Genomic DNA, 27,036 nt, shown 5'->3' with positions numbered 1-27,036 from the left:
GGAGTACTTTGTGTGCTGTGCTCTCTAGAAAAATGTGTCAACCTGCTCTGATCTCTTGGAAAGCCTGGCTCCCATCCAGGTGAGCCAGCATGGGTGTGTGTGGTGAAGCCTTCCTCACCATGAGACTGTTGAAAAAGCTGTGTGTGCACATGATTCTTCAGGTTGATTAAATTCAGTCCAAGTACATTTGCACTGCTGCATTTCCAGTGCTTCTCAGGAAGGGATGTCTCTAGGCAGCTGCCAAAGTGCGTTTCTTCAGCCATTTGAATGGTAGGATTTTAAAAATATTTATCCCTTTTGATGATGAAGGATGTTTATCAAATATATTCTCTCTTGAAAAAATGAAATGTATCAATTTTACAAAGGAATCACTGTGAATTTAATGCAATATCCTACCTGTAAATAGCAGAATTTAGGTTGGAAGGTTGATGTTGTCAAAGCAGATTGGGAGCAGAAAACCCAGATTAGAATGAATTTTTGAGCACAGTTTGCTAATACGACATCAGTAATGGAAAAATCAGTCTTCAGGTCTTGAATTTTCAGAATCAGTTTTAAGATCTTTTCAGACTGAATGAGATCTTCTCAGAATTGAATGAAAACTGTTGTATTTTCTTTGTTTTATTGAGAGATTTCAGGAAATGCTTTACATCAAGGCTAACTGCATGCACAATAGTTATTGTCAGCTTTAAACTCTTTTCCAAAAGGTACGAGGAGCAGAGTAAACGACGGCTGGCAACACCTAAGATTCCTGGAGTGCTCCAGATGTTCTGAGTGCTGAGGCCTTGCCAGCATCCTGCTGCCTGGGAAGATCATCAGGCTGGTGGTTGAAGACAATGATGTTCAGTGATGTTAAGCTAAGTGCTTACAGCCAGTAGCTGTGAGCCTCTGGAAGAATTCCTGCTGCAGGCACCCTGTGCTTTCCTGTGATAAATTACAGATAGAATAGCCAATTCCATAATAAATTTACATTGTGGCAAGTAAAGTAGATCCTTTACTTCCCTTGAATAAAGGTTGAGCAACAGCAAATAAAAATCACCTGGTTATTGGTAAATCACAAAGGGCACAGACCTGAAGGGCTTTGATTGTAGAAACAAAAATGAAACTCATACACTCAGCCAAATTATACTGCAGCTTTTTGATTTCCAACTCTTTGACAGACTTGTGGTTTTGAAACTGTTACTTTGCTTTTAGTTGAGAACTTTTGAACAGTCCAATGCTTTGTTGTTTGCCAGTGGGAGAGAGAAGACCTTTTGTAAAAGCAGCAGTTTTAGTGAGAATTCCGTGGCTGAGGTTTATAATAGTCAGACCTTTCTTTAAATTGTAAGCAGCAGTCTTTTTTTTTTTTTCATTTCTGATGAAAAGAGAAGATTTGATAACCCTGCTTAGCCTTTCTCCATGCTATGTGATTTACTTTAATAAAACACCACTTTGCCTTGGGCTTTCTGCTGACTGCGCTGTGAGACTTGTACCCCAAAACGTCTTTGTCAATCACTGCCACATCCTTTTCTTATCTACCTTCATCTCTCTGCCTATTTATGCAACCTTCTGTATCATCCAATGCTTACCAGCACAGGAATTCTGGAAAGCACCCTGCCACAGAGCTCCCAGTTTGGGAGGCCTGTGTTTCCCCTCTTGCTTCTGAAAGGATGCTGCCCGCCTGTGTCACGATGCACCACACAGCTGGGAGTGCTGAGGGCCTTGGAATTAGGTGAGGAGAGGGAGGAGCAAGCACAGGACTGTGAATGCTCCACACTTGATTTCTGATTCATTTTCTTTTCTCTCCCTGGAATGAGAGCTTGCAGCATCGGGGAGATGCTCTGTGAATGAGCTACGCAAATTTCTCAGAGAACCTCTGAGATGAGGAAGCTCAAAAGTGGTAACTTCAGCACTTTTTCTCTAAAAATAAGTTTCTGTGTGTACTGATTCTATTTGTCCCATACAAAGTGAAGGACCATCCTTTATGTAAACAGGGGATTACAAACCAAATGAGTGCAAGGCATGCTTGACTGGTCAAGGGGTAGAATATGATAGAGCAGCACATATATGGCAACAAAAGGATGTGAAAATATAGAAATCTGTAGGAGAAAGAAGCCTGGATTACAGCTGGTTGCCTGTAAAACTCATCAGAAATAGCAGTGAGTAAAAAGCCTGAGTGACAATTCTGCTGTTGAGTTGGGAGGGGATTAAAGCCCTGCACCTGAGCATTCACCAGGCCCTTGCCATGTGGGTTTTCTTCTGTTATTTTCTCTTCTGTGTGTTTTTTCAACTGCAGGATCCAGGGAAATAGAACAACTAGATCAATTCTCCAGCAAGGTACCCTTATCGTGTATGTTGGAATTTTCTGTGGTATTGGGATTTTGCTGGTTTTAAAGTCTTCTCCTTATTTTGTTTTCTCTTATCACCAACTGTGCTCAATATCTGGTCTCTTAGTCTTCTCTGAAGATTAAGCAAAGCAGGTATTGAACGTGTTTGGGGAGTTTTGCATTTGCAATTTGTCTTATTGGAGAAATCCTTGTATTTGTCTAGTTCTACTTCTTTTATGTTTCTTATTACTATTTGTGTCTTTCCACAAATCCATTTCACACTGCAGCCCCCAATTCTGGCATTAAATGGTGATGTTTTTTCCCCATGTTTGTTGGCATCTGATGCACCTGTGAGTTTGACCTGGAGCTGTCTTGCTCCTGTTCAGCTTTTCTCACTTCTTTTTTTCTGCAGCATCATTGGCGCTGTCTCTCATGATCTCATCCAAAACGCCTTCACACATTTATATTCCCAAACGCTTCATTAGTCAGGTCTAAAATAACAGTTTCTTCCACCTGATTTTTTTTTTTCTATCTCCTGAATCAAAACTTTTCCTCATCATTTCTCCTGAGTTCCTGGTTAGCCTGTGCCCAGGTAGATGTTTAGGATGCAGGAACTTGCCACCAACACCTTGAACCTCTCAAGGGCACTTTCCCAGCCCTACTCTAGAAGTAATGCAAAGCTCTAAAGCTGATCTTGGAATTACCACAGAGAACCCATCAATCTGCTGCACAATTACAATGTGGAACAGCTGTCTAGGGTTTTCATATATTTTAATGATTTTTTTTTTTACATCCTTTTATTGCTGTCAGCTGAGCTAGATCAGGACAGGCTGAAATGAGTCAGAAGTTTGCCCAGGCATGCTCTTTGCTCCCAGCAGCATCCTGAAGTCCTGCAGATCCCCATCTCCATAGCATTCTGCCTGAAGTGAACACATGGAGGAGCAACAGCAGGAAAATGGGGGTGAGCCACACAAGGAAGCCAAAATACCTGCAGGTACTTGGGGATGGATGGTAAATTTTAAATTGAGAACTTGAAGCAATTTCTCCAAGAAAAAGTGGGTTCAGTGTTTCCCTAGTGTGTTGAGAATGTGTGAGGGACAATAGGGACGTGGGGAAAGACAGGGAATCTCTTTTAACTATGCACTTTGCCAAAACAAATCTGCTTTTTGTAGATTAGGAAGGCATTGAAAATGTGATTGTACATCCTGTGGGTTTCCTGAGCTTGGCTGAGGAAGAAAGCAGAATCCCCCAGAGATTCTGGAGTGCTAAAATAGAGAATTGCTGGCACGACATAAATGTTGGCTTCAAGGCGTTGCTGATGGGCTGTGGAAGGATGGATTTTGGGTCTCAGGAAGGTGTGCCCCATGAGTGCCATAAAGTTAGATTATTGCCCCTGTTGCTGGTTGTAATATACTCTCTGTGGTGCCATGGTGGAGCCTCTCCTGCCTGTAACTTTTCCTTGAAGTAAAGATTGGTAATACCTGTCCCAGAGAGTGCTCTGTTAAAAGGAATCTCGGGAAGGGACACCAACAGCAAAGCAAACTACCCAAGCTGTTAAACTTCAGGTTTGAGCAGCAGATTTTCTCTGCATCGAGCTACTTTCTTATGGCTTTCATGGCATTACTTGCTTTGATATGACTTTGATGCACTTGTTAGGAGAAGTCTATAGAGGTCACTTGTCTCCTTGGAAACCAGAAGACAAAATTACTCTAGTTGTATCTGTATTTTGATATAAATAAGCTTTTTCTTCTCCAAAGGATTGCTACCTAGACACTGAAGCATTAACGATTTTGTAGTGATTTTCTGTCTTTTGCAAGGTTGAGGGGGTCTTCCAGTAGAAGAACAATCACAGCACTCTTAATTGACCATCTCAGTGGTACTATTTGCTTCAAGCATCTTGCATTCTAATTAGAAATCAAAGCATTGCAAGATGTTCCCTTCACCTCTTGCTCCTGATAGTTTTTGGAGTTTCTTTGTCTTTTTGTCCAGTCTTCAGTGCAAGGTTATTTCTATGCAAATGCTTTAAATAAAAACTTTGTAGAATATGTTCTTTCTATAAAACTTAGACTTCTGTTGGTAAAGAGATCATTTCTAATCCATGGCACTGAAGCAGCTGTTATTATGGAGTTACTAGTGCTGCCCTGCAAAGAGGAGGAACATGGGAAGGTGCTAAGAATCCACTAACTGTGGGTCAGAAACACTTTTAGCAGATAAAATAGAAGTAGTATATTTGCTTTAAAAGATATAGTGTGACAAGTGGTTTTTTTACCTAAGGGGGTTGTGGTAAAAAGCAGCAACTAGACAGATGTGGTCTTAGGAGATTTAGTCTCTAAGCATTTTATTTACTGGACTGTTTCTTGTACATTGCAGTGCTTAATGCAGGGAAAAATGACCACCTGCAGGGAGCTTAATTGATCTGTAGCACAACTGTTGACCTTATCATTTGGCTTCAGGCATTAGAAAGATGGCAGTGTAATAGGAACTTTCTTCAGTACAATGTGTACATATACATACAGTGTAATGCATGTACTCTGAGGCAGAGAATTGCTCCTGCCGTGCCAAAAATTCACTTTTTGCTCTTGTGGTGCCTCTCCGATTCCTCTCCACATGACACTTCTGGGGTGTCACATAGGTTACAGCAAAAGCCTGAGCTTCTCAACTCCTCATTTCCTCTAACCCCTGTTCTCCTTATAGAGGGGAAACCACAAGGTTTGCTTCTTTGCTTGGCTATTACAACAACCAGAACAAATCCAATTTTGGGACTGAGCAGGGCAGTGCATTGGGTATGGATTTTGACTTGAGAAGATTCCAGATGACCAAAAATCTAGTATGAAGTTAATCTGCTCAGAGGAATCTCGTGCTAGGACAGCCTGAAAGTCCTCCTGTTGAACAAACTCACACAGAACCTGTGAATCTCTGTGGGAAAGGATATGTTTTCCTTTTTTCTGCAGATGTATTGCTGAATGTTTCCTCTAGCAACAGCCAGTTTAATTGCCAGGAGTGTGTTGCACCATTCCAGAACAGCAGCTATGTTTTTGCTGTCCCATGTGCCTCCAGAGCTGACTCCTTCACACATTGCACTTTATTGTGGGCTTAGGCTGTCCAACTGGCAGATTATTTCTCCACTACTTATAACAGTTTTGTAATTAGTGCAACATGCAATCCACATTGTCTCTTGTGAAAATTCAGTCTCCAAGGCTGCTCTGTTCTGTTCAATTTCTGAGCTGCTGAAAATGAGGAAGAATTTCCTGCCTGGTACAGTGTGTGTTCCCTTTCTGCTCTTGTTGTGTACCCTTATTTTCACTGGAGGCTGTTGGTGATGACAGAGCTGGAGACACACTGCTCCCAGCAGCATTCTGATTCTCTTTTCCTGATTTTTCCTGGTCAACAGACTTTCTCCTGTCCCCATGCCAACCAACAGCAGTTCATCATCATCAATTTTGTGGCTGTGTCTGTTGAATTTCAGAAGTTCTGTTGTGTCCTGCTTGGAGCAGGTTGCTGTACAGCTAGAAACAGTTTGGTGAAAAACTGAATCTGAAAGTGAATTTGGGTATTGGTGAAGTGTGGCACATGTTAGATGGCAATATGGTTTTGGCATTGGAATAGCTTGCAGATGTGCTCTTTCTCTGACTTTATACCTCAGGACCTGATTTTTGGTAATTTTCATGTGTTCCAATGAGTAATGGCTGGAGCCCAACTTTCAGTGCTACATTGATTCTCCTGAAGGAAAGCTTTTTGTAATCTGAAACAAAAATAGAAAATAACTTCTTTGTGTCTTTTTGTGCAAAGCAAAGCTTGTTAAGGGATTTCTGTGTGTTCAGGTAAAATTATCCATGGAGAAATAGACATGAGTTTCTATTAGCATTTAATGTTCTGCAGTATTTTTCTCTAGTTAACCATTAGTGAGTTTCAAATGGGCATGATGATTAAATTATGTGCAGGGGTGGCCTTTTATCATTTATATGAAAAAGTTACTACTGCTTCTTCTTCCTGACTTATAATATAACAAGGGATAACAAATTGAGTAGCACTAAATGTAGAAAGATATGCCTGCTTAAAACTTTTCTCCATTTTTATTCTCACAGAACATTTTAAGTTGGGACCTACAAGTATCTCCAAATAACAACTCCTGACCCTGTGACGGGGTTCACAGGGATCTGGGGATGAGGGAAGAGATGAGAATGTTGACTCCATGTTCAGAAGGCTTGATTTATTATTTAATCATATATATTATATTAAAACTATACTAAAAGAATAGAAGAAAGTATTTCATCAGAAGGATAGCTAAGAATAGAAAAAGAAAGAATCATAACGAAGGCTTGTGGCTCGGATAGAGTCTGAGCCAGCTGGCTGTGATTGGCCATTAATTACAAACAACCACATGAGACCAATCACAGGTGCACCTGTTGCATCCCACAGCAGCAGATAATCAATGTTTACATTTTTTCCTGAGGCCTCTCAACTTCTCAGGAGGAAAAATCCTGAGGAAAGGATTTTCCATAAAAGATGTCTGTGACATGGCCCTGCGCAGGGCACCCCAAGAGTCACACCCTGTGCCCCAGAGCATTGTCCAAACATTTCTGGAGCTCTGCCAGGCTTGGTGCTGGGTCACTGCCCTGGGGACTCTGTTCCAATGCCCAACCACCCTCTGGGGAAGAACCTTTCTCTGATACCCAACCTAAACCTCCTGTGACACAACTTCAGGTTGTTCCCATGGGTCCTGTCACCTGTGACCAAGCAGAGATCAATGCCTGCCCCTCCTCTTCCCCTTACAAGAAGTTGTAGCTGTGGTGAGCTCTGAGTTCAGTCTCCTTTTCTCCAGGATGAGCAGCTGATGATGTCCTCAGCTGCTCCTCACACAGCTTCCCCTCCACAACCATCCCCATTCTCAAGGCTTCCTCTGGATATTCTCGAGTACCTTTACATCTTTTTTCGATTGTGGCATCCAAAACTGCCCCAGCTCAGGGCAGAGTGGGACAGTCCCTCCCTTGCCCTGCTGGTGATGCTGTGCCTGATGTCCCCAGCACAGGGATGTCCCTTCTGGCTCCAGGGCACTGCTGGCTCACATTCAGCCTGCCAATGACTCCCAGGTCCCTTTCTCTGGTGCTGCTTTCCATCCCCTCATTCCCCAGTCTGTCTGTACAGCCAGGGTTGCCCAAACCAGGTGCAGAATCCAGCATTTATCCTTGTTAAAATTAATAAAGCTGATGATTGCCCAAGCCTCTAATTTATCAAGATCTCCATGCATGGCCTCTCTGGCTCGAAGGAGACAACAGCTCCTCCCAGTTTTTCATCAGCTCCCGAAATCCTGTGTCCAAGTGAGCACAGGACCAAGGAGGGAGCTCTGGGGATCCCCATTAGGGGCAGGTAATGTGGTGTTTGTAGATTTTTAGATCATGTTTTGATGCTCAACTCTGAGTTTGGGGAGATATTTTCAAATGTAATGGATCTGAAGGCAGCCAAGTCCATGGCTGCTGGAAAATGCCATGGAAGCTTGCAATGAAAAAGCAATAATAAAGCAAAAGACTGCATGTAAATTGTACACGATCCAAATCAAGTTGAAACTGCCACAGATTAAGTCTTATATGCAGAATTTACAAGGCCAAGATAGAGACTTATCTTTTTAGGCTACTCTGGAAAAGAAGATCAAAAGCCCAAAATTTTTCACTAAATGCTTCCCAAAATAAAAAAGAAAAAAATCTCTACAAACTACTATCATGGCACCTAGATGCCTGTATCAGCTGGATTTTTCTCTAGGGAAACTGGAAAAGACTCTTGTAGGAAGTGGGGATTAGAGATTTTTTTTCTTTAAAAAAGCACACAGCATTGACTTGTTGTTGCCCTTTTTGAACTAGACATATAACTCCATGTAATTTAATTTAGCTTGCATGGAAATCAATTGTGAATTGTCTCGCTCTTTCCCAGTCAGTACTAAAGCGTTTTAATGGTTCAGGATTGATCTAATGAGCCCTGGAATAACTTATATCAAAGTGATTTGGTAAAGACTAATTTAATTTTTCTGACTAATACTGTCAGGATTTTAGCCTGTTGGGAATAATCCTGGAAGCTGAACGGGTGCACTAAGTGGAGCTGAATGGGATAATAAAGCCTTTACTGGCTGTAGGTGGTGTGATGTTCCTTCACTTCCAGAAAAATGCTTCTGACCATTCTTCTTTTATGCTTCTGAGTTTTCCAGCAAAATTTCCAGTTTGTGTCCATGGTTCTGGTGTGAATATTCAACAGCAGAAAGAAAGCAGCATCAATAATAGAATTAAAAAGTGTTCCGTACTAGAAGAGTGTTGAAATGATAATTTGAATTTCAGCTGAAGGTAAAGTTTGTGCTGCTCTGCTTTCAGTTTGAAGTCAGCACTTTGTGACTGGTGATAGATGTTTGCCTTGTGGAGGATCTCTACAGCTAGATGTATTTTAATGAATCTGTTTTTCTTTGGTGTGCACAGTTATATTAGTAACTAACTGCAGCTTGGCTTGAAATATTTTTATCCCATCCAGAGGGAACTGGGAAAAGAAGCTGAAAAATAAAAGCAAACATTTTGTTCTAATACTAATGCACAGTTTTCTTTGGAGTTTATAAAAACCCTGGAACTTTTAAATTATTTCCTGCTTAACACTGTGAATTATTGACATGAGTCAAGTTTACATGAAAAAAATTATCAGCAAGGTGGAATTTTCAACATGAAACATTTTTGAATAATTGGGATGCTTTGGGTGTTTTACTGGATTAACCTAACACTTTGGTTTTGAGAGATTTTGCATATCTCTAAAAAGGCTTTCCAGGAGATTGCAAGTGAGCTTGCTTTCCAAAATGCTTGAGGTGGGTACAGTTGAAATTAATTAGAATGTAAAATGTGATGCAGAACTTCTCATGTTTCCTATGTAATAGATATAATGTGCAGGCAAGGCAGATTAGGAAGCCCTTGTTCTGTGGAAAGGTTTTTACTCTGTTAAAACTTGGTGACTTTGATAAACTATTCATAGATTAAAAGTCTCTTGAGCAAATGTGCATTTTTAATATGACCCCAAGGGATACGTATGAAGTTTTAATATTGTCTGAAAGAAATATATTTATGTTATTTCAGTCATCCCCTCTTACTCAATTTCATCACTTGATGCTGTAGAGTCTGTTATACAAATTCTAAAACAACCAGTCGGTTCCAAAAATTCTGTTTTTTTAAAACAATGTCTTTGCACAAATAACATTTTCTTAGATTACTGGGGAAACCAGGACTCCATTGGGGTGGTTTTCCAAACAAAGCAACTAATTTCATAATTCTTTCAGTTTATTTGTTGTAGCTACTGCAGTACTAGAAGGTAATTTACTGACTGTTGCATATCCTGTTGATCTATTGATTCTGTAAGTTTTACAGAAACTTAGAAAATACTCTAGTTCTTAGAAATATTAGATTTACCTTTCTCATTGGTTTAAAAAGAGAAGTAAGAATGTTGGCTGCATTAGGATATTGGGGCTGATTGCTAAAACCCATTTTTGGGTAATAGGAATGCTAGATTAAGTTGCTCTGTAAGAGGCAATGGAAGTGCTGATTCTACTTGCATTTTTTTTAGGGGAAAGATACAACAGATGTTCAAGAGGATGTTGGGAAACAGCCAGAGCATTAACATAGCATCCAGTTTCTTCTTTTGCCTTGCCATGTGAAAATAAATGTGGCAACAAGTGCAGCTATTTTTGCTATTTAACACAAATCTCCTAGAGTAAGTTTGTTTGTGACTTTTTATAATTTGTCATGACTAGTCAGGAATCATTACATGAGAAATGTGATTTGGATAATGTTATTTGACTTAGACCAAATCTGAGCAGTACATTCCTGGAACATGATAGAAGACCTCCAGAGCTGTTATATGCACATAGACCACCATTAGGCAAACATAAATATGAAATGTAATTAAATATTAGAGTGTTTGCTGAAGAGTCAGGAGAAATATCTAAAATACTTGGATAATTTCCTGGTTTTTAATGAATAAAAAAAAGACTTTTTTAAGACATGCTGTAATATCAAGATCAAACCTCCCCATGCAGGCAGTTGGGTGCAGTGTGCAGTAAAGAGGTAGCAAATGTTGAAAGTCATCAGAATAAAGTGCTGCTCTTCATTACATTGAAATTAGCCTCTTTTTTCTTGTTCTATTTTTGTTCCATTTCTTTAAGGCAATTTCTGAATCAAACAGAAGTGGCTGCTCCCAGACATTCAGAAAGCAGGAATTAAAACATAGAATGTGATAGCTATGTTGACTTCAAAGTAGACAACGTCCTTGGAAAAATTTCATCTTGCCCAACTGCCTCTTGAGCTGTTGGCACCAGCTGTGTGGGATGCAAGCTGAAAAACTCTAATGGGAGATAACTACTCAATGCTGACTGATTTGTTTGTTTGTTTGTTTCTTTATATTTGTTTCTTAATTCTATCATTTTTAATCTGTACTGCAATATGTTGACCCATGGAATGAGGAGCATTGCAAGGGTCCTTAAAAGTTTTCAAGTGTGAAAGGGTTTTTTTTACTACATCAGTGATCTGTGCTGGACAATTATGGCATGTGTTTTAGAAATATGCATCATTTGAGTACATGTGGGAAAAAATACAATTAAAATTGAAAAACACCATAACTTTTTGGCTCTAGCTACAAAACTTCTATCTCAGGAGTTAATAACTGGAGTTTTTTGTCTTCTGAAAAAGACTATGCTGAAGTAGTTCTGTGTAGATGTGCAGTGCAAATGTGGAACATCACCAAGCTTTGCAAGAATTGAACGAGTCTCTGGACTTCCCTCAGTCTTGTGATTCAGTTTTGTGTAGTCCTGAGAGCAGCAGGAACTTGGGCTTGGTGATCCTTGTAGGACCCTTCCAATCTGAGATGTTCTGTGTTAATTTATGTTATTTTTATTTTTTGTTTAGCAATGCTGCTTTTTCTTGGGCTTTGACGTGAAATTCCTTGGCAATACTGTTGCCACAAAAATTTTGAGCTCTTGAGGATGTTTTGTTTTGGTTTTCCTCTGAAATAGTTAATTAAGAAGCGAGATTTACTTTTGCAGGATGCAATAGGGAACAAAACTAAGTGTTCAGAAAGAAAATTTGATAGAGCTATGGAGAAAAAATCCCCAGGCTGATGTTCAAGAGGCTTCAAAACAGACTGCCAGAAACAAATTATCTTAGAAAAGAAAACCCACCTTGGTTTTTGAAATTTGTTTCTTTGGTTTTTTTTTTTTTTTTTCCTCTAAGATGCTCTTGGTCTCTGTTGGAGAGCATCTGATGAAAATATATAAGTCTGTGCTGAGGCCATCCTTAGCTGGACTGCCTGGCTGTGTCTAAATATCCTTTTTTCATACCTTAATCTTTTTAACACTTACTGGATTTGGACGTAGAAGGCGTAAACAGAAAAGGACGATGGGAAGAAGGAAATAGTGGTCACATGCCACACTTCCCAAGGCTGTCCTCTCCACATGAAGCCATGGATCTGGGATCTGGCAGGCTCCAGACATCCTGCATCCTGCCATCTGCCACAACTGGTTGGGTTAGAACAGTTTGTCCATTGCTCTGTCTTATTTTGAAACATACTGATGTGTTTAGGGGATAATGTGCATGAAGTGGCATCCGTGTGCAAAACCTGGTAACTCTGAGCCAGATGCGTTTCAAAATTATTTACATATCTGCTGAATAATTTTGGCAAGGGAAATTCTGTACGACCCGCTCGTAAATAACTCGTGACAGTATTTCTCGTTGCAAATTTGAACTACCTGGATTAGAAAGAAATAAAATTGTGTGGCTCTCCTCCTTAATGGGATGAGGCATAACTCTTCATAATAGCAAGCAAAAGATGCTGTTGGTTTTTTCTGCCACCATTTTAAGGCTGTTCCTTGCAAATATGTGCAGCTTCTCTGTCTTTTCGGTGGTGAATTCATCATTCCACATCCCTGACTTCAAAAATGCAGTGATACTAATGTTAATAATTCATCTTGGGAAAGAACACTGCAATAGCTATGGAAACGCATTTTGCAATGTACTGCCTTTGGAATTTTTTCTGAGTAAATATAATTAGAAGTATGTAATGGAGTCTTGTTAGGAAAAAAAACCAACTACTGTTGGGTTTTTTTCCCCTTCTATTCTGCATTGAAAGCTTCTCTCTCTTCTTATCCCTCACTATTTTCTCTTCCATGTGCAAGAAAGATTTGGCAAGTGTATTTGGGGCTGACTTGAACAGGAATCTGCAGTGTCTTTAGAGTCCAACAGTGACCTGCTGGACCACCAGAAACCATCAAATCATGCCTGCAGGTGAGCAATGCTTTATAATGTGACTAGGAGTAATTGAGTAACTCATATTTTCTGTATATTTTTACTTGGCTTGTGAGGAGCCCATTTTTGGTACTGAAACTGGTGAGGACACTGGGCCCACATGTCCCTAAAACACGAGTTTGTTGTGGTGGGGCAGAATGTTTTAATGGTCAGAAAATACCAAATGTTGTTAAACCACATTCTGTGGTCACACTGCTTCTGTCTTAACGCAGTAAAATTTCCTCTGAGGTGTGTGAGAATTCCCATTAGGTTGGATAAGCATTGCAAAAAACCTACCATTGTGTTTCAAACCTCTTTGATTCAGAGTGAGAACATAAATCTGTTACCTGTATTAACACAGGCAGGGATTTCAACAGGGGAGGTGAGAGAATAATGCAAGAGCATCTTGTTCCTGTCCTTGCAGCTCAAGGCTTAGAAAGGCATCTGTTAAATGCTGGATGGAGATATAAATGCTTTGGAAATGCTTTCTTTTTTTTTTTTTTTTTCTTTTTTTTTTTTTTCATTTTTCAGACACCATCATCGTAAATTTCCTGGAGACATGTTCTGTTTGTCCTGATAGCAGAATTTCAAAGAATGATTGACTGATTCTCTTATTAAAGACTATGCCCAAGAGGAAAAAGCTGCTCAGTCTTTTGTCTGTCAGATTTTTTCATTGCCTTCTATGTGTTTTTGTTAATGTAATGTAACAGTTTGTATTAATTACAAACTGAAGCTTTATTTCAAATAATGTATTTTTGAAGGTTTAGCAATGATGAGTGTTTGTAGTGAAGCACAAATGTAGGGTTCTAATGATGTTTTATTTTCTTCCTGCTGTTCAGCTGTGACCAAGCTGGTCTAGCTGAAGCCATCCCTGAAGAGAAACACTTCACAAGAAGTAATGGGTTTGGGACTCTGTCACTCTACAAACTGCCCTGAAATATTTTAGCTCTAGAAACTAAACACAACCCAAAACCCTGCTAAGAAGGATGGTTGGGGTTTGTTGCCTTTCTTTTCTGGATGGCATGGAGCAGGATAGCTGATAGTGCTTTCCAGCTGGATATTAGCCAGAACTTGGGGCATCTTGGGGTGCTTTGGGGCATAGGATAACTGTCAGAATCATGCTAAGTGTGCACTTTAGTCTGTTAAACTCAGTGCCCTGGGGACTTCAATCAGCTGAGTTGTGTCAGACAAGGCCTCGTGACTGGCCCAAAACATTGGGCAGAAATGACAAATCCATTGCAAATATTTTGTATGGTGTTGGTTTTTTGTTTGACTTTTTTAACCATTCTCAGGCATTTACCTGATTAATTGGGGCCACTGCTTTGAAAGCAGATTTGTTTTATTAGAATGAATTAATAGTGCACTTGGTTGTTGCTCTGTTTAAAAGAGTCTGATTTATAGAAATGGAAGAATCATTTCTGAACCCGGATAGCTTAAAAACAGGTGTGTGTGACTGATTCTCTTAAAGCAATACAATGTCAAAAGATGAGTTGAAGAAAGGACAAATAATGTAAAGTGTTGAGTGCATCTTGTAAAACTCTTTTGGTGAAGCCCTGGTGTCCTTTTCAGCACAAGCTTAGTTTAGCTTAATGTTCTGTGCTCTGAAAGGCAAAGATGTTCAAGATGACTGACTTACTAAATAGCACATCATGTTGTGCTGGATCTGCCAGGGAAGAGTCAAACATTGCAAAAACGTTCACCAGCAGTCTTGCAAAAGAAGTTTAAAGAATTAGATATACAGGCAACTTCTGAAATTTCCCAGAAAGAATATCCACAACATAAGTAAACTCACTAATTTGCTAACAGCTACTTCTGAAGGATGTAGCTGGTAGCAACTTGGTACTTTGAAGAGGGTGCATTAATCAAAGTTTCATGAGGCAAAGTAAGTTTATAAAGAGGAATTTTGAAATATTCCAATCCTTTCAAATCTTCATTCACGTGTTTGGTAGCTGCTTTGAAAATTCCGTGGCTAGTAAAGGAGACATAGCCATTAAACTCCAAACAAAGATGTTTTATTGCAATTCCTGTTTCTATAAATAGCAAACCTACACTGCAGCTGAAAGAGTTCAAACTTAAATGATTCACATAATGTTAGTAAATGCACCTTGAGTTGTACTTTCTCAAGAATGCTTTATGTACTATTAATTATGCAGACAGAGCAGTAATGCTTTGTAAGGCAATATATGTCTGCTGATTAGTTACTAAAATAAACCTCAGCAGTTTGGGGGGAAATACTGTCTAATAATGAGCCATAACTTTTAGAAAATAAATATTCATTTCTTGCTTTTTAACACAACACTTTGTCTACTACATGTATGATATCTGTACAGGCTCAGAGAAAATTCAGGAGCCTGTGGAAAGTTGCTCAGTTAGTGAAAGGTAAATGAAAACAATGCTTTGGAAAACAAGCCATGTTTGGTGGGGAGAGAACTGTCCTGGGAGAGACTGGAAATAAGATTGTTTTAAAATTTTCTGTGCATACCATCTGCTTAAGCCCCCCCAAAAAAATTTCCTTTGCTTAATTTTGAAAAACATTTCTTTAGCTTCCCCAGCTCCTGCCCTTAATAGGCAGCAGTGTACATTATGAGGGATGGGCCTGTTACATTAATATCCTGTGGCAGTGTGTGGATTTAAAAGATGGAGTACATTGTTAACTGCTTAGAAGTTTCTCTTCTAAGGACAGATTTTGCTTCAAGTTATTGTACCAGTTGTAAGGAAGTTAGGTGAAAGTGAAGAACTAGCAAGGAGAGTAAATTTTCTACCTACACTCCAGCAGCTTTCATGCTTTTTTTATTATTTATGTCCCATGAATATTCTAATGGAAGTAAAGCCTGCTTATGAGCATCTGGGTGGGAAAGGGAGATGTTAGAGAAAATATTATTTTATACTCTGTCTCACCACTATAACTATTCAAAGAACAGTGTTTCCACCTCGAATAGTTTTCAATATAAATTTAAAACTAAGCCAAATAATAAGTAAAAATTAATACAGAGGTAACAATCAGATGGCAAATAAATCCTGACAGCTTCCTTTTTTTGTGAAAAAGGACCAAAGAGGAGTTTGAAGATGTGAGATCAGGGTGTCTGGTCTAACATTTTCCAGCAGCACCGTTGACACAGTTTCCATCGGGAGCGTTTGTTTACCGTGGAAACGCCGTACAAAAATAAATCCTTGGGAAGAACAGATATTTTTGCTGGCTGTGCTGCGAGCACGGTGTGGCTGTGTTGGTGTTGAACTGGGGACAGACACAGTTTATGTCATCAGCCCCTTCTCAGCTCTCCCTTTCTGGGTCAGAGCCCGCGCGCCGATGCGCGGCGCCCGCTCGCCCGGGGAGGATGAGCTGCTGGAAATGCCACAGACACATCTCCTGAAAAAATCCTTTCCTTTGGGTTTTTTCTCCTGAAAAGCTGAGAGGCCTCAGGAACAAAATATAAATAATAATTATCTACTGCTGTGGAATGCAACAGGTGCATCTGTGATTGGTCTCATGTGGTTGTTTCTAATTAACGTCCCAGTCTCAGCTGCCTCAGGCTCTCTCTCTGAGACACAAACCTTTGTTATCATTCCTTCTTCTTCTATTCTTAGCTAGCCTTCTGATGAAATCCTTTCCTCTATTCTTTTAGTATACTTTTAATGTAATATATATCATAAAATAAAAAATCAGCCTTCTGAACAGGGAGTCAACATTCTCATCTCTTCCCTCATCCTGAGACCCCTGAGAGCACCATCACACCTGAGGTGGCCCAGCCAAAGGGAAGCCCAGGGGAAAGCTGTGTCCTTGCTGCCCTGAGGTACAGCTGGGGTATTTCAAATCTGGGCATTTGAGACTTTGAGAAGTGCTGGGTGATGCAGTCTGTGTGAGCCAAATGTCAGCTGTTCTCCATATCCACTTGTGTAAGGGCAATGAACCCACTTTTGGGGTTGGAAGTCTTATGCCTTAAAACCCACGTTTGAGACTTGTGCACATCATTGTTTCCAGTCCTGCAAAAGACATGGCTGCACTGAAAATACTGCTCCAGGGTCCTGATTTGCAGACTTTTGTTTGCTTGGAAGTAAGGGATTTGATCAGATAAAGCCCAAATGGTCCCTTTCAACCTTAAAATTGTTCTCTGATTTTTGCTGTTGGTTGGATATGTTAACAGGAGGAAATGCTGGCTGTAATAATCTGTAGCATTTCAGGGATTTCTTAAATGCTTTCTGAGAGGCATTTAACATCTATCAGCAAGCACAAATAACTTACCAGGGCCTTTTATCCACTAACGCAAAACATTTCTTTGAGAATTCTAAAGCGAATTCAAAACAAACTCAAAACGGTTCTGCCACGGATCATCATCTCAGATCATTAGCTTGCTTAATTATGGGCTTCACACAGAACTCTGCAGCTCTCTGTAATGTTTTTGCACTACCTGTGAGCCTCTAGAAGTTACTCATGAATGGTTGTTTATCCAGCAGATTTGGAAAAGGGCTTTTTCAAACTGATCGTGTCCTTTGTTTGGGGATAGAAAAGAGGCATATGGCTTTCTGCATTGTTCTGCACTGCACAGTTTTAATCTGTGTGTCAGATGAGTCTGGGAGGGCTGTCATGAGCAGCTGTGCTGTGCCAGGCAGTCCCTCACTGAGCTGCTCTGGGTGCCAGGGCAGTGCTTGGCAATGAGCTGTGCCCCTTGCTCCTCTCCGTGCTGGGCAGCAGAGCCTCTGCCTTCACCCAGTGCCTCATCCTGCTGCCTCTGGGACTGAGGCTGCCCTGGGGAATCCTCCAGGAGCAGTGTCTGGCCATGGCTTCCAGAGCTGGGGCTTCTCCCTGGTGCTGCAGTGCAGCAAGGTTTTCAATGATGTTTGCACAGCGCTGCAAATGACGGTCCTTGGTGTGAGGAGGAGAAATGACCAACAGAGGGGAGAACAGGTAATCCTCTGCTAAGCTGTCATTTGGCTGTTGCAAAGCGTGCTGAAACTTAAATATCTTTAAGAGACACTGTGAAAACAGGTAATGCTATCAAATCCTTTAGATGAAGTGGAAAAAATTCCCTACATTTGAAATCTCTTGGCACCCCCAGGGTATCAAGCACTGTGACCGTGTTCACAGGGGTCTGGGGATGAGGGAAGAGATGAAGATCTGATTCCATGTTTCAGAAGGCTTGATTTATTATTTTATCATATATATTACATTACAACTATACTAAAAGAATAGAAAAAAAGGTTCCCATCAGAAGGCTGGCTAAGCTAAGAATGGAAAGGAATGAATAAAAAAGGTTTGGGCCTTGGGCTCTCTGTCCGAGCCAGCTGACTGTGATGGGCCATTAATTAGAAACATCCAACACAGACCAATCACAGGTGCCCCTGTTGCATTCCACAGCAGCAGATAATCATTGTTTACATTTTGTTCCTGAGGCCTCTCAACTTCTCAGGAGGAAAAATCCTAAAGAAAGGATTTTTTTCTTGAAAGATGTCTGCAACAAAGCACTCTTTCTGTATTTATGATCTTAAAAAGACCATGCTTTTAGGCTCCTGTTAACTTATGATTCTCTCTTTGATATTCAAAAGTAGGAAAAAATATTCTAAGCTGCACCATGGTTTTATACTGGATAAGTAGTTTAGTGCTGTAGGCACGAAAGAATACAGGTAAAATAACTTAGGTTTTAATGGTTAGTTGTTTTGTGTCACTTCTGCCAAGGAAAACCATTCAGGTGTAAACCTTGGGAAGCAGCTCCTGCCTTGGAGAAAGAGAGGTCTAATTGTTATCTGACATTGCTCCAAAAAGAAGAAACAAATTGGCCCTGGTGAAATGCTGATTGCATAGGCTCCTCCTGAGTGACATGTGGGGTGTGCAACTTGTTGTAAAGGTTGTTCAGATGCCTGATGAAAATAGAATGTATGTGCAGCCATTCTAGAAAAAGACAGAAAGCATTTGTGAATAAGGTTTATTGTTGTGTAATGACTTCTCGCTGGTTGTGAAATCCCTGTGCATTGCATTATAAACAACAGCTGAATGTTCTTCCTCAGCAGAACTGTTGCTTTAGGGGGTGGTTGAGTGGTGAAAAGGGCCATGAGTATGTTTGGTTCATGGGAGCCCTGCATTTGTGCCACAGCTCATATTTCTCTGTGTTACTTGCCCTGTTCTCAGTTAAATGGCTCCACCTCAGCCAGATCCTTCTCTGGGTGCACTGCCTGCCTTAAATCCCAGACAAAGTGGATTTCTGCATCCCTACTCTTAATCCTTCCAGTTTCATATTTGCTCCAGAAGAAAGACGGTGGCAGATTTTTGATTTTCCTTTTTGTGTGCAATTTTTAAATTCTGCAGCAGAAACGACTCCTGTTATAAGCAACCAATGATGCCCACCACAATGTTATTTTTGGAGACATTTACCAGGAGGGAGCCCTGCTGCTTGCACAGCTGGGACACCTGTCCCAGTGCTGGAATTTGCAGTTTCCCTGGTAGGGAACACCTGGCAGTGGAACAATGAACACCTGGAGGGATTCATAACCAGAAACTGCTTCTCAAATCTTGTGCATGGGTATTAGGTGCTATTGTAGAAGATAATGCAATGATTCAACTTTGAGGTTATATTTCCTCCTTCTCTCTTTCATCTGGTGGTGTTACATCTCATGTAAATTCTTCCTCCTGTCCCTTAGTTGCTGTCTAGCGAAGCTTCAGCCTTTGCAGTGGCCACAGATCCTATTCCTGCAGCTCACAGGGGATCTTTATCACATTCTCAGGAGGTGGTGCAGTGATTAGGCAGCTTTACAGGGAGGCTTTGCAGCCCTTTCAGCCCTGCTGTATCTGATCACTGGGTCAGGACCGTGCCCTGTGTGTTTAGAGGATGCAATAATGCACGCAGTAAATAGAATATTTTGAGAGAATTGAAAAATCCAGTGGGCAGCAGTAACAATGAGCCCCAACTGCAGGTTAAAAGCCTCTTCAAAACACAATACCTTAAGGAGTTGGAGTGAAAAGAGAAAAAAATCTAACACAATTTTCCTCTTGTTCATCATCATGAAACTTCAAGGAAGCTTTTTATATAAATTACCATTTTCCTTGGTTTAGCTGCAAAACAGGTGGAAATGCAGAAGTCCACATTAGAAATGATGTTTTAACTGTAAGGGTGCCAAGATTGTTTGCAGAGTGGAGAAATTCTGTCAAGATATTACAAGGTAATTTTTCTTAATCCTAATAAATTTATGGATGGAACTTGAAGGGTTGTAATTGCCCATGTGGAAGTAATTGTTGTGAGAAAATAGCTGCAGTATGTAGAAAGTTTTTCTCTACATTTTCTCCACATCGTTGTCTAAACCAACAGTTTGCCAGTCAGTTAATCAACCCAAAAATCAATGTATGCTCTTAACCATTATTAGCAAACAGATGTCAGTTTTTTGTTTGTCTATGAGACTCAACCCCTTGGGAGTACTGTGGGTAATTATCCATGGATCAAAAATTGTCTTCTAACATGAATTGCTTTCATCTATTTCAAAGACTATTCAGTAAAAACTTTTCTCTCAATTCACAGGATATTTAAAAGCTCGCTGCAGCCTGAGAGACAAAACCAGAATCACAATGTGGATCCTGGGGACAGAAATTACTGGAAAAAGTCCTGAAATAATGCTTTTTTTCCAGGTAGGATGCTAATCCCATATCCTAAAATTATGTCAGATTAACATTACATGTTTTCCTTTCCTGAAACACTTGACACCAAAACATTTATTTAAAGCAAATATTTGCCATATGCTATTAAATCCATGCATTTTCTCATTTAACAATTAATATTTTTATGACCAGCAGTGTAATGTCAGGAGTATTTACAAGTGCCAACTTTATGATGTTGATGCACACACACACAATGTGCTGTGGATGGTTTGCCCAATTCCACTGTGGTATAACCTGAAAGGTCTGGGTCAGTCGTTGAAATATGAAGAAATTTAGGATGATGTTTATAGGATAAAGGAGTTATTAGCAACTGTTTATCTTCACAAGTGGATTAGAGAAAGCAGTTTTAGTGGGGCCTTTATTGTAAGGCTGTTTAATTTTGTGAAGGAGGAGATCTGTGTGTGAGAGCATCATTAAAAAAAATCCAGGGTGAACATTTCAACTTTGTTTTTAGGTTTCTTTGTTCAATAAAACCTAACAATGCTTCCTAACTTTTTGGCAAGAGTTTGCAGTGCCCAAGGTGGATCTGCTTTGCTCTGTTTGAAGTTGCAAATAGCCAAATGGTATTTTGGATCCTGTAGCAAGTGCTATCTTGGTACCCCTAGTTTACTATGGGTGACATTTTAAAAGATTTTACAGTCAACAGCCAGATGAGGAACTGAAAGGATTGGATTCTTAGCCATTGTGTGCCATGAAATAAGAGAAAAAAATCTAACTGACAAGTGCAGTTGTGTTTAGACTTCAAGTGGGGATATTTCAAAGCAAATCTCTGCTCAGCTGTGCATTTAACTGTGATTTTTATTTTGTTTGCTTTCAACACTTCAGCCTTTCATATAGAGAGATATATGTCACAACACAGTGATTAACAGCTGAGTTGTGGAAGTTATGGCAAGGACTAGGAGTGATTTTGTTCCCAGTGCTGAGAAATAACATCTCTTCAGCATGGCAGCACTGCTTTGATTGATATTGAAGGTATTTTCTGAAAATATTCATTGACATCCAAAAATTTATAATTTAATATGTACCTTAAGTCATCAAAAAAGCTTCTCTTTGTACTCTGCTTAAAGCCATAACTCACTGTAATCTCAAATATATGCTCTCTTCAAAGACACTTCTGAGGCTGGCTATTGAATTTTGGCTCTGTTGGAGCTGGAAACACATTTCACATGACCACACACTGCAATTCCATTCTCAGGTTATTTACAACATTCTTCATGCCCATTTGACTGGCAGGCTTTCCCATGTCCCTGCAGCCTGCCTTTTGAGCATGGCAGACAAACATGCTTTCTTTTATCATTTTATTTTCATTTTTTCTTTTATTATTTACATTTCTTTCATTATTTTCTTATTCTTCCAGCCTCCTGTGCTTCTCCTGTGTCCTGGGAGAAGCTAATGAGTCACCTCTCTGCATTTAGCTGCTTGGGTTTTCAAGTCACAGAGAGGTTTTCAAGTCCTCACATCCCCCAAAAGAATATCAGGTGCAATGGCAGAGCACTCTCATGGTGCTGTGACATTTTTGTAATTTCTGTAAGAGGGAACAGCCTTGAAAAAGGGTGTTTTTTTGATGTCAAAGACTGTAATCTCGCTTCTCCAGACACTGATGATCTTCAGGGGATCTCTGTTTCAGGTCTGCAGTCTCTCAGGAGTCATTTTAGAGAGAGGAGAATTATAGAAAAGTGATGGGATAGCTGATAAAAGGGTCAGGCTGCATCACAGAAAGCAAAAAGGAATTAGACTAGAGAGAAAATCAGTAGATTCAAGGATGAAAAGATAAATTCCATGATAAAAGAGATAACGTAGGCATCTGGGGGAAGAGTAAATTCAGAGATGTGTTATTAGTATGAAAATGAAGAGAATATAAAGCAGAAATCAAATTAAATCAAATGGAGGGTGTTTCAAGAAAATCACCTGAAAACTGGGAAAAGAAAGTTAAAGAAAGGTGGTACTGTTAGGCACCAAAATGAGCTGTAGGGACCAGCTTAAAACAAGGGAATTAATTTTAAAGAATGTGTATATAACTTTGAAAAATGGAGATCTTGCAGCTCTGGCTGCATGTTCTCTGGAGCCAGTGGTCTTGATGACCTGAGAACAGAGGCTAGACAGAGTTAAAGAATAAAGTAGGGATTTATTAAATGGCCTTCAAAGGACACACCTGGGGCAGCTCAAGAGCCTGGCTGGGGCTACCCCCAAGATGGATGACAGGTTATGAGTTTTCACACTTTTGTAAGTTTTGGTCCATTTCCATGTTGGGGTTACTTGTCCAAGGTAATGAAATCCCACCCTCTCAATTTGCTCTCCTCAACTCATTATTTTTTTTACACTTTTTAGTCCTGAAGCTGCAGTGGTGTCCTTGGGCTGGAAAAGGATTGTTTTGTCTAACTAGACTGTGAGGAGAACTTTATGTGAAATTCAGAGTTATATACTAAAGCAGTACAAAATCTGGAAAATATGAAAGTGAAAACTTCAGGCATGAGTCTCATTCCTTGTAAGGAATTCCTCTGCTTCCTGCTCCCCTGTCTGCCGCTCACTCCAGCAAGGATGACCTCTGTTCCTCCACATTGCATATGTTCTTCTGAGTTCTGTTGGAGTTGCAGCTTTTCCCCTTGTCAGTTTGTTCCTTTTTCCTTCTAAATATAGCTTTTATTCCTGTGAACATGCATTATTGGCCTCACACACTGCCAATGGCAAGAAATAGATTGGTACATAAAGAAACCGTGGAGGATTACAAAACCACTAATGTTTTCTCAGGTTAATTGTGTGAGAGAGAGTGAGCAAAATACAGTGTCCAGGCTTAAAGGAATGCTGCTAGGAATACATATTTTTATTTGTATTCTGAACAACCCTGCAGTGAATGTTCCTGGCTTCAGATATATTGGAATTTTATTTTTTTCTGTGTAAGCCATTGACCCTTTGCTGCTGCACAAATATTTTTTTAATTAAATGGAAAAAAGGTAAATTTTATTTCTTTGAGTTTAATCAATTCATAGGAAACTTTATCCATTAAAATATATTTATTTGCACTCTGTCATTTTTAGTCTTCTTATAGATGACCCCCAAGTTTTATTTATTAACTAAATATTGGTTAACATCTAGAACTGCTGCTGGCATGGGCAAAGCTCTTAAGTGTTTGAAGTTAATGCCTCACATTTCCTCTATTTCCATGCTAGGCTACTTAAGAACAAAAACAAGTTTTTGTGGGCAACTTTACCCTGGGGTGAAGTTTGTGGTACAGGAATATTTGATTATTTGGGGCTGAATGTCCCTTATTCCAAACCTGTGGATGCAGAGCTGCCATCCTGAGCCTTCCTGGGCAATCAGAAGTCAGCAGAAGTTTGTGAACATTATTAATAACCTGAATATTGATACTGATAGCTCCAGGAGGCAGATTTGCATTAAGGTAGAGGTTTTAGTCTCTATTACAATATAAAGCATTATATGGGAGTTTTATACCAAGTGTGATTCTTATAGTGTGATTATGCTCACAGCTAGAACTGTTTACCCTGAAGTCTGTTCCTTACTGCTTGTAATGGAAAAAACAAACCACTTCGCAAATCTCAATATGGATGTTAAATTCCTTTTCCAAAGACATTTTGGCTTGGGACAGCACTTTCTGGGGGAAAAATGCCCATGCAGGATGTCACTTTGCTGCCTTCTTTGGGTTAAGGCTGCAGGGTGCAGCAGAGGAGGTTTTACAGCAGGGGCTACAAGCAGCAGCATCATGTTTGGGCTCAGATACCTGAATCCTGAGAGGCCAGTGTGAACTGGGCTTCTCCTATAGTAAGCATCCATGAATTAGCATGTGCTGCAGTTAAAGCAAATTTAAAGAGCTGCTTTATCTGTTCTGGTGTTTTTTGCCCTCATTTTCCCATTTTATGTTTGTGTTGGTGTTGTGTGCACATATGAGAACTCATATTTCTTCCTCTGGCTTTTGAGGGCAAACTGGAGGGATTTTTATTTGTGCAGTCTGTGACAGAATGTGTTAACCCTACTCAAAGATAAATTTGAAGAAAAATTACTCTTTCAGTGTTGGAACCCTGGTTACTGAGAATTTCAGACTTTCTGTGCTGACCCCTCAAGAGAGCACTGCATTTCACCTGAGGCTCTGGAGAAGGCTTCCAAAATTGAGTGATAGAATTGGGATTATGGGTGTGGAGTTTGAATAGAAGTGTGATATATCACAGGGGGGAAAATTTAGAGTTAAAGATGCCAGAATATAGTAATATATATAAAGCAAGATGGAGGTTTTAGGGTGGAAGCTGTTCCTTCTTCTTCACCTTCTCCTTGGGTTTGGGTGGTTTTGTGTAATTGGATAAAAAGTTCACATTGTGGGCCGTGGGTGGTTGGTTATTGGGTTAAAAGTAAAAATAATTTAGGTGTCATTTCTTAATTGGACAGTTTATCCTTAAAAGGCCTTGTAGAGAAGGAGATACAGCTCCATTTTCAGTTTGTTAGAGTGCAGTGCTGTAGAGCTCACAGTTTGTGAGATTGTAACATAGATAAGAACCCATAAACATCTGAGTCCCAACAAGAAATTCCATCTCACACATTTAATCCCGACCCTGGCAAAAAAGAAGTTAAGACTCCACATTTCAGTTACATTCTTTAAAAACAAATAGTAAAGAAACTCCTTTGTGAAGGGTGTATCCAGATGTTTATGAGCTACACTGTCATTTTCATTCCAGTAATGATTTGAGCCTGGGTTGGTCCCTGGATGCCTGATTCAACTAAACATTTATTTTCTTCCAATTGTGATGAAATTGCATCAAATATCAGTGCTGCTCTGCTGTTCAAGTCTTGGCTTGGGCTGTTTGCAAAGGTGCAGGGGTGAACCTTGCTATGAAATAGCACTGAAACACATCCAGTGCTCATGGATTGAGGTAGATGAGGAGCTTGGGAATAGCACTGAAACACATCCAGTGCTCATGGATTGGGGTAGATGAGGAGCTTGGGAGGCAAAAGTCCTCTGGTTGTCCAGAAAGCACATGGTAGATGCAGTTCTTGGAGGTCCAGATACAATTTGATCTGGGGATCTTAACAAAACTGAGAGTTTATTTGGGTCACTTTTGCACCCTGCAGCTTTGAAAGGAAATTGTTGATGTTTCCCATTTAATTGAGGACAGAAATCTGCAGTCTGAGAGCTGAACTGAAGTTGTGAGTGCTGCTCAGGTAGTCAGCCAGAATGCTTTTGGATAGCTGCTTCCAGGAAATACCTGGAATTAATAATGAAGGCTGCATTTCAGTTGCTCTCTGAGTGGTGAAACATGTGATGTTCCCTAAGCCCTCATCTGGTGATGAAAGTTTTTAGGGTCAGAAAGTTTAAAAACACAATTTACTTCTTGATTTGTGGTAGAATTTATGTCTGACAACGAAACTCATGTTTTTGTTCTGGGAGAGCAAGTTCATTCTGCGGCCTTCCCTGTCATCACTAGGGACTGCAAATCCCTGAACATGTGATGGGGTTTATAAACACTTCCAACACCTGGGGATTTTTGCATCTCCATTGCATTCAAGGAAAAATTGCAGATGGATTTATAAGTCATGCAGTTTCAATGCATAAATCCCATTTCCTTAAAAAGATCTGGCTAAGAAAGGAATTTGACCATGCCTTAAGAGCAAAAAGTTAAATGGGAAAAAGATTTTAGTTTGTAGCAGTTTAATAGAAAGCACCAGCTGATCCTGATCCATTTAAATGGCAGCAGCAATTATTGTCACTGCTGCTCAGGTAAAGCCTCATTTGTTTAAAACTGTCCAAAAGTTTTTGCTTTAATCAGAAATGTAAAAGTAGCCACTTTGTTAATCAGTGTGTAATGAAGGCAGGAACAGGGGAATGTGCCAAAGAACTTTTGGGAAGGACTGTGCTGGCCTGTATTGAGGTACTGGGATCTAATTTAAGTAATATTTGTCATTTATCTATCTGGTGATAGTGGTCATTGGGGGATTTCTTTTGGGTAGGAATTCTTTAAGGAATATAAACAAAGCTTATTTGGTGGACTTTTATTTTAAATTAGTTTAAGAATTTTTCCAAAGACAATTTTCCCTTTAAGAATGCAATCTAAAATAGAACAATCAAGTAAAATACAGTTATTCCAATTCCTGTGCCCATAGACTATAATTAAATTAACTTAACTATCTCTTTCCTAAAAAGAATTCCTAGAGATTTCTGCTGGAAGTGCTGTATGTCTTTGTGATCCTTAAAATGCTGGATTTATAGAAGGCTGTTGCGATTCTCCATATGACTTTTCTTTTAATTTGGGCTTTTTAAAAATCCCCCCATATTTGCCCGTATGCTCTCATATTCTCCCTAAAATGTTAAGAGCTTTGTATGCTTGTCTCTTTTCCTTCTGTGGTTACATTTTTTGGCCTGAGACTGAGCTTTTAAAGAAGACTCTTTTGAAGGACTAAGCCTTGGTGGCTTGCCAAGATTTTTTAATTAAAGCTCTCTTCATCAGATATCTGTATTTTCTTTGAAAAAATAATAATCTGCCAGAACGATGATTTCAAAACTATATTGGTGGAGTATGCTTTAAATGTATGATTAGTTTTTAGGCACTTGAAATTTAATTTTACAGTTTTCTCCTACCCCATGAGTTCCCTGCTGTGACCTAATTGTTACTGGCAGTGAAAATCTGCAATAATCTCAAAGACATCTGGTTCCCTCAGTTTTATTAACTTGAAGCAGACAGGAGCAGATATATTGCAGCATACCTATGCCTCAAATACTTGCAATCTTCAAGAATATTAATCATGTCTCATAAAAATGGCTCAACCTTTTGTGCACAAACTGTTTAGCTTTCTTAATGTT

General features: G+C 39.8%; 1 long non-coding RNA gene across 1 annotated transcript; it reads left to right on the top strand.

Annotated features, from left to right (window-relative positions):
• Nucleotides 1-7,889: 7,889 nt before the first annotated feature.
• LOC134419790 (uncharacterized) lies at nucleotides 7,890-20,197 on the top strand. Its single transcript, XR_010028166.1, has 4 exons — nucleotides 7,890-8,632; nucleotides 9,885-10,031; nucleotides 12,491-12,595; nucleotides 20,098-20,197. It is a non-coding gene; the product is annotated as an uncharacterized LOC134419790 (long non-coding RNA).
• The last annotated feature ends 6,839 nt before the right edge of the window (nucleotides 20,198-27,036 follow it).

This window comes from Melospiza melodia, chromosome 6, assembly GCF_035770615.1.
Source record: "Melospiza melodia melodia isolate bMelMel2 chromosome 6, bMelMel2.pri, whole genome shotgun sequence".
Lineage (NCBI taxonomy): Eukaryota > Metazoa > Chordata > Aves > Passeriformes > Passerellidae > Melospiza > Melospiza melodia.
This window is presented reverse-complemented; position numbering and strand designations above follow the sequence as displayed.